The sequence below is a fragment of the Cibotium barometz genome, chromosome 1 (genome assembly GCF_041138505.1).
Source record: "Cibotium barometz isolate CiBa-2024 chromosome 1, ASM4113850v1, whole genome shotgun sequence".
Taxonomy (NCBI): domain Eukaryota; kingdom Viridiplantae; phylum Streptophyta; class Polypodiopsida; order Cyatheales; family Cibotiaceae; genus Cibotium; species Cibotium barometz.
The window spans coordinates 46797804-46809877 of record NC_141046.1 but is presented as its reverse complement, the minus strand read 5'-3'; the positions used below and the strand labels follow the sequence as shown (position 1 = coordinate 46809877).

Below are 12074 nucleotides of genomic sequence, written 5' to 3'. Positions count from 1 at the left end.
GCCGGCCTAGCTCAGTTGGTAGAGCGGAAGGCTTTCAACCTTGTGGCCATGGGTACGAGCCCCATGGCCGGCGCTTGTACATGATTCATCTCTAAACGTAAACAGCATGCGTTTCAGAAGTCCTCAAGCGTAGCAAAAATCAACGCCTGGCCGCCTTGATCCAGCAAATCGCCCCCCTTCACAACGCAGTCTTTCGTGGGCTGGTCTTCGCCCACCCACGCTACGCAGGCCATTTAGTTCAGCCCCCCCCCCACGCAGAGTAGTGGGCTCTCGCCCCCCCCACTCCCACACACAGCATACAATTTTTCTCTACATCGAGATTAAAATGGCGCAGACACATCAATTTCGAAAGGGAAACAAAAAACGAAATAGCTTACCTGCGATTCGTTTGCTGTGTTTGACGGGGAGAGAGAGAGAGAGAGAGTTCTTCCCCACCATTCTTCCATGGCTGCCTCCCTCCACACCCTCCATTCGAGATAAGGATTAAGGAGACAAATGGTCGAAAACCATCGAGTGGGCTCCGGTCCCCCGGTCACGCGCGGGCTCTGACAATCCCATCGAACCACGCTCTGATACCAATGTTACATTCCCGTAACGCCGCTACGGGCATTACCACAAGAGGGGACGGCCTCTGGCTCACCACCCAACCATAGAGGAAGAATGAGGATTGCCCCTCATCCCCCAGGCTATATAGTGTGTGGCCTGCCGTCCACACTAGCCTGGTCGCCCATGACTCCGCATGGGCGTCCTCTCCCACTGAACCCCGGATATAGCCATCCGGTCTGCCGTCGGTCACAGGCATTACAGCCTACGTGACACTTTCACTCTCAACAAGATGGCAAGAGAGCAATCTCGAGTAACCGACTAATCAGGCAATGCCATCGGAGACATGTAGCCACCCGCCAGAGCTTCTAAATTTGAACACCAAACTCTAGTGTGGTCATGGGGACACACAACACTGCTCAGCTTGGAACTTCACACACGCGCTTTGCTTACCACATAACTCTCTCACTCTCTCTCTCTCTCTCTCTCTCAAGTACACAACATATTTCTTAGGACAGAATTACAACATTCCTATTCAACACATTGCAACAATTACACAGAGATGAAGGGAGAAACAACATTGTTCTTGTATTACTTCCAAAACCAATACAAACTCACAATTGAGCAACTGATTGACATAAGACTAAAAACATGCTCTTCTACAATCTTCAGTTTTTGGCGCCTTCTCTCTCTGCTTGCCTTGTGCCATCCTTTTAGGCTCGATCTTCTTGATCTTGGCAAAACGGCTACTCTAGTGGTTACAGCCCGCCATCTTCACATGTGCAGGTAGTGCTCACAACGTGGATCAAACTGCTCACTCTACCGCCAGTGAGCTATTGGGCGCAACACTTGGTATGCCCAGTGCTAGAGTTTCTGCTCCAAAACCCACTTCCTTCACAAATTTTTCTTAAACTTCTTAAACATTTCTGGGGGAGTGTAGTGTAGAATGTATACATTATCAGAGTATGTGGCGAGCTTTTCAAACCTCTTTAGTTTTGTTGCCTGTTCTTCTGAACACCCAAGACCGTTGCTGTCGGTTTGCGAAGTTTGCAAGTCGAAAACTCTCACTAAGGGTTGGAGTGGGGTCTTGCCTAAAATTTTCTTTTATTCCATTGGTATAGGCCTCCTCTCGACCCGTGCAACTTCTTCATATTTCGTCGGATGTTCTAGAGGTGGGCTTTGCAACTTTTTTGCATCTGGGTCTCTAGTGCTCCACTTCCAAACATAGGCGCTATTTGGTGGTTACGTCCTCGGTGGGTGTTATGGTTCACCCTAGCCCTCCTTGAAACACATCCAAAAAGAGCTTACTTGGTGAACCGCAACTGTTGTGAGGATCTTTCCAATGGCCGATTTCGTAACTCTTGAGGTCTCCAAGCTCTACAACTCCTTGAGAAGCAATTCCACCGCGTCTCCCGCAAGCGTTGTCACACCGCTGCGTTGCACTACGGGTCGTTATCCCTTCTCTCACCTCACTTCACTCACACACTCACTAGCATGCATTAGAGAAAGAGATTAGCAAGAGCAAGACTCAATTACACAATGGGAGAGTGTTGTATTATGAGAGAAATTCACTTATATACATGACCATAAGTGTTCACACTCACTTAAACTGTGCCGGCCGAGCACTTTAGGCTCATAAGAGGCCTAATGCTATTACAATGACTACTCTCATAATATATCCATGAAGTACATCACTTAGGACTTCATCCTAACTTGTTACCACATGCTCTTGAAGCATAAATACTCCGTCACACCATTACGCGTGCCCGTCGAAGTTGTAGCTTTGGACACTATTGCTTTATATCTTGAATGTATGACCCTTTGGTGTATCTACCATGACTCCTTGATGTAAGATAATGGCGGTAGCCCTTTTAATCCTAGAATTGGATTAAAGTGGAAACAACTTCCTCCCCTCCGGAGTTTGAGAGAACAAGAATTGAGAGCATGGATGTTCTAGAGGAAGGGGTTTCCTGCTCAATATGGACCTGGTTCTATTTGCATTTTGAAAATATTGTGGTTACTCCATGTTGGCCTTCGATAGCTTTGAGAACATCACATGAGAGGCTTCAAAAAATGGATTATCTGTGCTGGCCCATGGAGCAGCTGAGCTGTTGACTAAGCTATCTTTCAGGCACTCATTTTCTTTGTTCAAGACTTGGTTGGCGTCCTGCAGTTTTCGGACCTCAATTAGTAGCTCCCCTCGCTCCTTTCATGGTGCACTGGCCGGCAGCATCTTTGTGCTTTCTGTGGCAATCTTTGCATCAGCTTTCACCTTGGTAATTTCAGCTTGTAGCCTTGTGACTTTTTCTTTTTCTTCTCTCAACTCTAGTTTCCACTGCAATCTTGTTTTCTAGGTCAGATGTATCTTTTCCGCCATTGGCAGACCTGTCTTGTATTCTTTCCAGTCTTCGGGCCTTTAAAGCTCTTCTGAGCTGATCCTCGTTTTCTAGACACTGTTGCATTTCTAATTCTAGAGCGTTCAGTTCTCTGATTATATCCATTTCAAATTTTGTGCTCTTCTCTAGTTTTTCCTTATACTCTTCTGCGTGTGATTTGGCCTCATCTCTGTCTTTATAGGCCTCTTAGAATTTCTGCATACTCCTGGGAGGGTATTGCATCCTACAATTCTTGCTTTTACGAGGAAGGTGATTATTGCTAGAAATTGTGTACACATACAACAACATCATGCCTAAGTATAACAAATGTTCAAGATAATTGCTAAGCACTCCATGCTATTATCAAGATCAAGATTTGTGTTATCACTCCAGATTAACGCATACAACATCATGCCTAAGTATAACAAATGATCAAGATAATTGCTAAGCACTCCGTGCTAGCATCAAGATCAAGATTTGTGTAATCACTCCGGATTAACGTGCTAGATCTAGTGTGGTTTTCCTCTAATCTCTTCGGATTAGCTTCAATCCTTGAGTTTCCTTCTAAACCACCATGTTCAGTCCTAAACTTGCCAGACATGTTAGAATACTCCGCTAAGCTCTTAGAATTCTTTCTAATAAGACACAGTCATGGTTTATAAAACTATGTTGGATCCAATTACAGTCTAGAATGAAGTACTTCTCACTTTAACCAAGTAGTAACCCCATCACATATTGGTAATGATCCACTCATTTTCCAGTGCCTTGCAAGTGGTAGGTTCTATAAGGACATGAACTTTGCAACACTAAATAGCCCAAGCAAACTAAGAATTTACTTTTTTAATTTATGAAAATAATTCCATACTTCCATAATTTGAATAGTAGCAAACATGTGCTAAAAAGTGAACACCAGTGTTGGATATAGGCAAGATGACACTCCTTGAGGGCGTTCCCCACATATCAAAACCATCTAACTATACTAGTCGTCCTATTCACCAATGGTTCACGACTACGCTACACAAAGCTTCTCCGAACTCTATCGTTGCCAACAAAAGGCTATAACTGAGTCTCAAACTCAATCTTGTCCAAAGTTACACTTAATCACTACGGAACAAGCATACAACCACCACAATCAAAGGGTCAACCTCTGTGTATGAGCCTTGGTGTCCCATACCACCAAGGCCACAATGACCTTTATATCCCATACCATCAAGTGAGCATGAAGCTCATTATGACACACAAGTGGACTCTTTTCCTCTCCTTGAGAAATAGCTACAAAATCTCTAGCATATGGATGACTATGCATCCAAACCAAGGGTGTTTGCAATTAGACCAACTATGCAACATCTTATATGTGCACAAGTTTTTCAAAGTCTAACATGGCTATAATTTAAGGACCTATGTCAAGTTCCATAGTCTCAGATACTCAATCTAGAGTATTTATGAGAACAATCCGACAACGTCCCAATGGCCCACTATATAAACTACTGATCAAGCGTGTCTATGAAGTAACAAGGGAAGGTCTAAAGACTAGTCACAAGGTACTTTTAGAGACCTCTCATGGACACTCCCATCCTATTAAACAAAAGGAGCAATGACATACTCCAAAGGTGGGTAGAGTAGTTCCATACTCTATTACAAGTCACGTCAAACAACTGGACAATGAACAACATCAACATCTATGTTTCGATAAACTCTGAATTGAAAGATCACTATGGACCTCACTCTAAGATCACCACAAATCTTAGAACAGTTGATCTCTGCACGAGCACTTGCATGTGTGGAGACTAAGCATAATCTTCACGCCTACCAAAATAAGATATCTAACAAGCACAAGACCACTATGGACACTAAGGTTTATGGCAACTACGGCCATAAATCCAATCTGAGCATGTGCACATATGTTTATTAGCAGCATTGCGGCTACCCACAAGGTGATGTGCAAACATGTATCTACAAGCATGAGCATCATCCATATATACTTGGCAATTGGATTGTACAAGCAGAAAAATGACTGATGTGCATTCTCGCACAGTCATTTCATAACTATACACATTTGTTTGGTCATAGCTTTGGACGACGATGGCACCAATTTTATGGCAACTGCGGCCATTCAAAATTCTATGAGAATCCTTCTCATAGATAATATTATGTGTGGCCAAAAATGTCAAATTAGGCTCCCTCATACCCCGATATGTCCCGGTTGGTGGAAGCTTGAAGCCGGTGACGTCCTGCATCATTGTCTCGAAGAAGATGGCACTCCAAACTTTGCCAGAATCGTCCTCGAGCTCGAGCTCGAGCTTGCTTGTATCCTCCCGGATGCCCGTACGCATGAACACGAGAGGTAAGAGTGTGAAACATGACACCAAATGGATGCACTGCCTTTCTCCAACCTCTGTCTCGAGGGCCTCATGTGAGTAGAATGCTGGCCAGCATCCTACTTTGAATGCAGGTGGTTGAATGTGCTGCACGTCAGCGCAGCGCTGGTCGCAGCCCAGCGCATCACTTTTTTTTGTTTTGGTCTTGTCGGCCTTATGTTGATGCAGAGATAAGACAAAGAAAATGCAATTTTCTCTTTCACAGCTTCTTATTCACACACTGTGCACAAGGAAAGCAAGAACAAGAACATTAAATTTACCCATTGCAAAGAAAATAAAGATTATCTTATCTTTTTTTGGGAGCTTGTTCGCACACTCAAATAATCAAGACAGAACTACATTGGCTCTAAAACCAATGTTACAACACCGTAACCACTGCTATACCCAAAGAGGGCAAGGAGCTCTAGTCACCACCCAGCCATAGAAGAGAATGTGGATACCACCACACTCCCGGGAACTTATAGGGGCTTGCCCGCCCATAGGCCTTCCCGGTCACCCACTTGGGCGCCCTCACCCTAAGACCCCAGATGCACCCGTCATCCGCACTCCAGCATACGGACTCTGTATCCGGTCGAGCTTCCACATGCTATTACAAGCTACGTGACAGAGTACAACTTACTATTCATTACTTTAAAATATTTTTCTTTTTAACATCTTGATCTATCGGTACAAATCTCACATTCACTTTATGACATCTTATATAATTAAAAACCATATATAAACTCTTTTTTTCAAAGATGTATAAATATAATACATATACTTCATTCATTCCTACACTTTTTAGAATCACTAAACTAAATATCCCATCCTTTAAAAAATGTCAAGCATGTTTTTTAACATAGAACTATAAATAATTAAAAATATAGTTTGCATCACATTTTCTCTTGCAACGAAGTACATGAATACTGACAATGGCATATTCTAACTAAGAAGGCCTTGCTTATTGAGCTCTAATTCTAGGTATTATGCAACTATGAATATCAATAAACATTATCCGCCTAAAACATTTTTTTAATTATGCTATCCAACAATGGCCAAGACTTATCTCCAAATGGTGGAAGAGGAACCTAGTTCGAATCCTTCAGAAACCTTATCTCCCAAATGGCCAAGATTTATCTCCAAATGGTGGAAAAGGAAGATGAAGACGAAGAGGAAGAGGAACCTAGTGATTATGTAGATTATGTAGCATATTAAAGCTTTCAAATTCTTCCATGGATCACATCAAAAACATAAATATTAAATGTGCAAGCTCCAACTCAAGAAAGAAATATCTAGTTAAAATGTATATATAAACAGCTTAAAAATAAAACCAAATATATTTAGTTGTACCACTCTTCATTTGGTATGCCATAGCTTGAAGCACTCTAACATACTAATTGCTGTCAATAAATACATTGCCACTATTCCTCTTTCTCTTCTTATTTGAAAGAAAAACCCAAGTACCCTCTAATTATTTTATGACATTTTAACCTCCACTTTCATCTTTCGTATTGTACAAGACATTAGAGTGGACAAAAATAATAATTTAACTTCAAGAGATTATATTTGTTGCTTCAAAGACATAGTAAGAAAAAAAGAATTATTAAAGGACTGGTATTTTACAAAAGTATATTATGAGAAGATGATGGTATTTACGTGGATACCTTTCTTTGTAATGATGGAATTCAAAATTGATCTTTGGACTCAATTTTCAATTTTACGTTTACTAGAATGATACGCAAGTAAGTTGTTCGAGATAGCAACACCATGCACCTTATGTTTGTAATGATAAGTTGTTCAAGGAGGTAGCAATATGCCAAAACCAAACAATCTCTCCTTGAAACAATCACAATTCTCATATCTAGCACCTAGGAATAGGCTTGGGCTTTAATTTTGTGAGTCTAAATAAATAAATTCACCATAGTTAAGTTTTACTTCTTTGTAAACTTTTTAAGAGCTCTCAAATTACCAATGTAGATGTAATAAAGAGTGATTTCGTGGAAATCTTCTTATAAGGCCACTTCTTTAAGAATCTTGAGTGGGAACCATGCCAAAATCCTTGCTTTCCCTTCAATCACTTCATAAGTAATCACCTTATCCCTAAGATTGACTTACAAGACTTTATTTCTCTCCAAATTATTGTTAAAAATAATAAATGGTGCAAAATGGGACACTCTTATCTCCAGGTGGTTGATCATTTTCATTTTAAATGATTATTCTTTTCCTCATTTATTAGTTTGAAAATTATCACAAGACCTTTAATTTTCCTAATCCTTTGAAAAAAATGACTTTAAACACACACATGCACCGACACAACAATGTTTAAAAATAAAAGTTATAAATTTAGAATTGTTAATCACTCCGTTCGTTAACATCTGCCCAACCTACCGTAAGATGTTTTTCTATCTTACCCATATAAACTAACACTTAACTTTTGTAAGACGACGCTAAAATATATAAAGAAGCCTTACCATGAGATTAATGTCAAATAGGAAAATTCTATGCACTTAGTGTACATAGTTACTTATGACTAGTAATAGAGATCAAATCATTTTTACGTACGTAGTTGCTTAAGACTAGTAATAGAGATCAAATCATTTTTAAGTAAATATTTGTTTAAGAATAGTAATAGAGGTCGAACTATTTTTAAGTACATAGTTGCTTAAGGCTAGTAATATTGGTAGGAAAACCCGGCACCACAACCTATGCTCGATGCCAAAGAAACCACTGGCCCGGCTGCCCATACCAAATTCTTCTTAAACCAGCACATAATCCAGTGCCTAATTATTAGAACCCTACCACTTCAAGTGTTCATAAGAATATGGCACAACGGAAAGAGATAGCAAGACAAAGCACAATAGACAATGCAATAGATACACAATGGAGAGAATTTAAAAGTCTGATTCTCTACATCTACATGTATACATCCGCATCCACATTCTCATTCACATCCATACATCTACCTCTACATCCACATTCACATTTATACTTTCATTTCCACATTCCCATTCATATAATCACATACGCCTTTACATCTATTCTTTTACATCACATCCATTCTCGCCTTATCACAACCCATATACATCTTATCCCATCACATACACTTCTTACCTCATCCCATACACATCTTATCATATCTTAACTCATCTTATCACATCCTAACTCATCTCATATGCATCTTATCACATCTTATCACATCAAATACACCTCTTATCACATCCTATCACATCTCATATGCATCTTATCACCTCTTATCACAACTCATATACCTCTTATCACATCCTATCACATCTTATACACATCTTATCACATCCTATCACATCTCATATGCATCTCATACACCTCTTATCACATCCTATCACATCTCATACACATCTTATCACATCCTATCACATCTCATACACCTCTTATCACATCCTATCACATCTCATACACATCTTATCACATCCTATCACATCTCATATGCATCTTATCATATCCTATCATTTTTCATATCTATTTATAGAATACAAGAGAATTCTTATATTTGATATAAGATTTCTTTACGCATCTATTTATGCATAAATTTCGTTTAAGGAGACTAACACTTCCGAAATAAAAATCAATCTTTTATGTATCTTCCTATGCATAAATTCATTTTAAATGAGAATGACACTTTGAATTAAAATTCAATCTTTTATGCATCTTCCTATGCATAAATTCAATTTAGATGAGAATGATACTTTTGAATTAAAAATCAATCTTTTATGCATCTTCTTATGCATAAATTCATTTTAAATGAGAATGACACTTTGAATTAAAATTCAATCTTTTATACATCTTATGCATAAATTCAATTTAGATGAGAATGATACTTTTGAATTAAAAATCAATCTTTTATGCATCTTCTTATGCATAAATTCATTTTAAATGAGAATGACACTTTGAATTAAAATTCAATCTTTTATGCGTCTTCTTATGCATAAATTCAATTTAGATGAGAATGACACTTTTGAATTAAATCAATCATTAATGCATCTTCTTATGCATAAATTCAATTTAGTACGAATTACACTTTTAGAATAAAAGAATTTCTCTTATGCATACCTCTATGCATGAAATCCAATTATGATAAAAGTAACATTTTTATAATATAATAATCATCTTTTATGCATACCTCTATGCATGAAATTCAAATGTGATAAAAGTAACACTTTTACAATAAAATAATCATTTTTTGTAACATTTTTATAATAAAATAATAAAAAAATTTTCCATACCTCTATGCATGAAATTCAATATGATAAAAGTAACATTTTTATAATAAAATAATCATTTTTTTTCTTTATAGTTTTATAATAAAATAATCATTTTTTTCATACCTCTATGAAATTCAATATGCTAAAAGTAATACTTTTATAATAAAATATTCATCTTTTATGCATACCTCTATGCATGAAATTCAATTATGCTAAAAGTAACACTTTTATAATAAAATATTCATCTTTTATGCATACAAATAATTATTATAAAAACTTGACATTAATCAAATAACCATTCACCTAGAATAGAGAATGGTTGGTTTTGTTAGAGAAGAGAGGTGAATGCTTTTTTGTAATGAAGCATAACATTTTTAGAAAAGACATAAAGCATAAAAACCATTTAAAGCTATAAAAACCATAAAATAAGTAAAAAGAAGAATCACCAACTTACTATTGACTTGAAAAACTCTACATGTAGTTCCTAGCATCCCATGCCACTAGGATATACACCATATAAAGTTTCCTTGAGACTTTTAAAGCCGAGTCAAGGTGATCCTCCCAGCTACGACTTGGTGCACTACACCTCCACCCCATGTCATGGTCCACCCTACAAATAATCCATTAGAATAATGGTGAAATAATTCACACACGTACACAACTCTCGTCCCTAATGGAACTCCCACACGAAAATATACCATACATTCTATCCCAATCCTAAGTTATTGTCAAGCAATCTCCTCCTCCCCTAGCTAGCTCATCCTCAAAGGCTCAAACCTTGGGATCAAACAATCCTGCGATCAACCAACCGTCCAGTAAGAAAACCACAATCCTAACACATCAGAGAAAACATCTGCAAGACTCCACATTGATGTCTAGTCCAGTGTTCCCCAATTATCTAACTTAAGTTATAAACCATAATTAACATCAGATGAAAGGATACAACACATTTAAAGACTTCATAACAAATATAAATTATATTACGAAGTCCTACTGAGTTATAAAAATAGAGGTTGGGACCACAAAATCACCCTTTAAAATATTGGAGCATCTTCCATTATTACAAAGGACAAAACATGACCTTTTCAATCTACAGAGCATAAGTCTGAATATATATTAGTCACTAAGACATGTCGGTACTAGATCTGTTCGAGTCACACCAAGTTTCACGATACACGTGATCACTCGAGTGCATCTTCACTCCCAGCTTCTGCACAAATTTTGCAAGTTGTGAGTGCTACCACGGTAAAAAAAAGATGTGCACAATTGTCCCTAACACCGACTCATACATATGTATCAAGTCATTTAGGATCAAAGACTACCATGCAGAAAACACTTTCCATGCAAGCACTCTGACCTAAAACTAGAAGAACTTAAGGGTTACCTGTTACTTTGATCAAATGAGATGCCTTGGCCTTGGCCTCTGAATAACTTACCTTCATATGGCCCTTCTGACCATAAGAAAAACACTTGTGCTCCCTAATGTTCTGGAGAATTTGTTAATGCTTCCATCCTTCTTCAGTTTGGGTTCACTCGAAGACTGGGTTTGGTCTTGTGGAGCTTTCTAAGACTTAACTTTCATTTATGCCTGGAAGCCTGCTTAAAGGTTTCTGTGGTTAAAGGTTTTTCAGAGACATTCTTCAGAGTCTGGCTGGCCATCGTCTCCTCATAAATCCTAGCATACCGAATGGCATCCTCCAGTGTCTTACTATGATTATTCTTTACCTGAATCATGTGTTTATGTGTCAATCCATGGATAAAAAACCTATACAACATTGTGGCATGCATGTGTGCCGCTCGGGAATGTAACTCTCTAAATCTCTACAAATATGTATCAAAATACAAGTTCTTCATGTCCAAGTCTACTATATCAAACTCATCATACACCTAAAGGAACTTATCACGAAACATTGTCTCAAACTATGTCCAAGTACTCGGTTTATTCCTGAGTTCTCTCCACCATGTCAAGGCTTTCCCCTTCAGGAGACCCCGAATCATTTGAATCTTCCGAGCTTCTAAGAACGAGTGAGACTCAGGGTACATTCCAGTGGTTGAGCCAAGAGTCAACCACCTCCGAGGTCCTCTCCTTTTTCTCACCCGTAGAAGCCTCGGGTGCGAATGAAGAAGCTACTTCTATTGGTCCCGCATGAGCTGCTCCACCAATCACCACTCTCAAAAGTATAACCATTTGATCCTGCATGAGCTAGATTTGTAACCAAAATCATTCCGCACCTGGGGGACTAAGGTCTTTGACACACTTTTATATGACCCTCAATATGAACTTAAACATTTAAAGACTGGCCACAACCATTAAGCATAGTCACATATGCTGGAAAATAAAATCATATGCATAGCACACTGGGACCAGAATGGCCATCCCCCCCTTCGATTGAAATTCTCTATTCGTCATGAAGTAATCTTCCAAACAAATGATGCGGGTGCGTCGTACTAGAATTTTCCAAGTACATATGATTTCCAATCAAAGAGAGAAACTGAATTTGTGAGAACATTGTCCCACACACCCACAAAATTTGCACTTGCTAAGTCTTCGAGATTTCTCA

The 12074-nt window shown here is 38.6% G+C and overlaps 1 non-coding gene across 1 annotated transcript; it reads left to right on the top strand.

Annotated features, from left to right (window-relative positions):
* TRNAE-UUC (transfer RNA glutamic acid (anticodon UUC)) lies at positions 1-73 on the top strand. The gene has a single exon. It is a non-coding gene; the product is annotated as a tRNA-Glu (tRNA).
* The last annotated feature ends 12001 nt before the right edge of the window (positions 74-12074 follow it).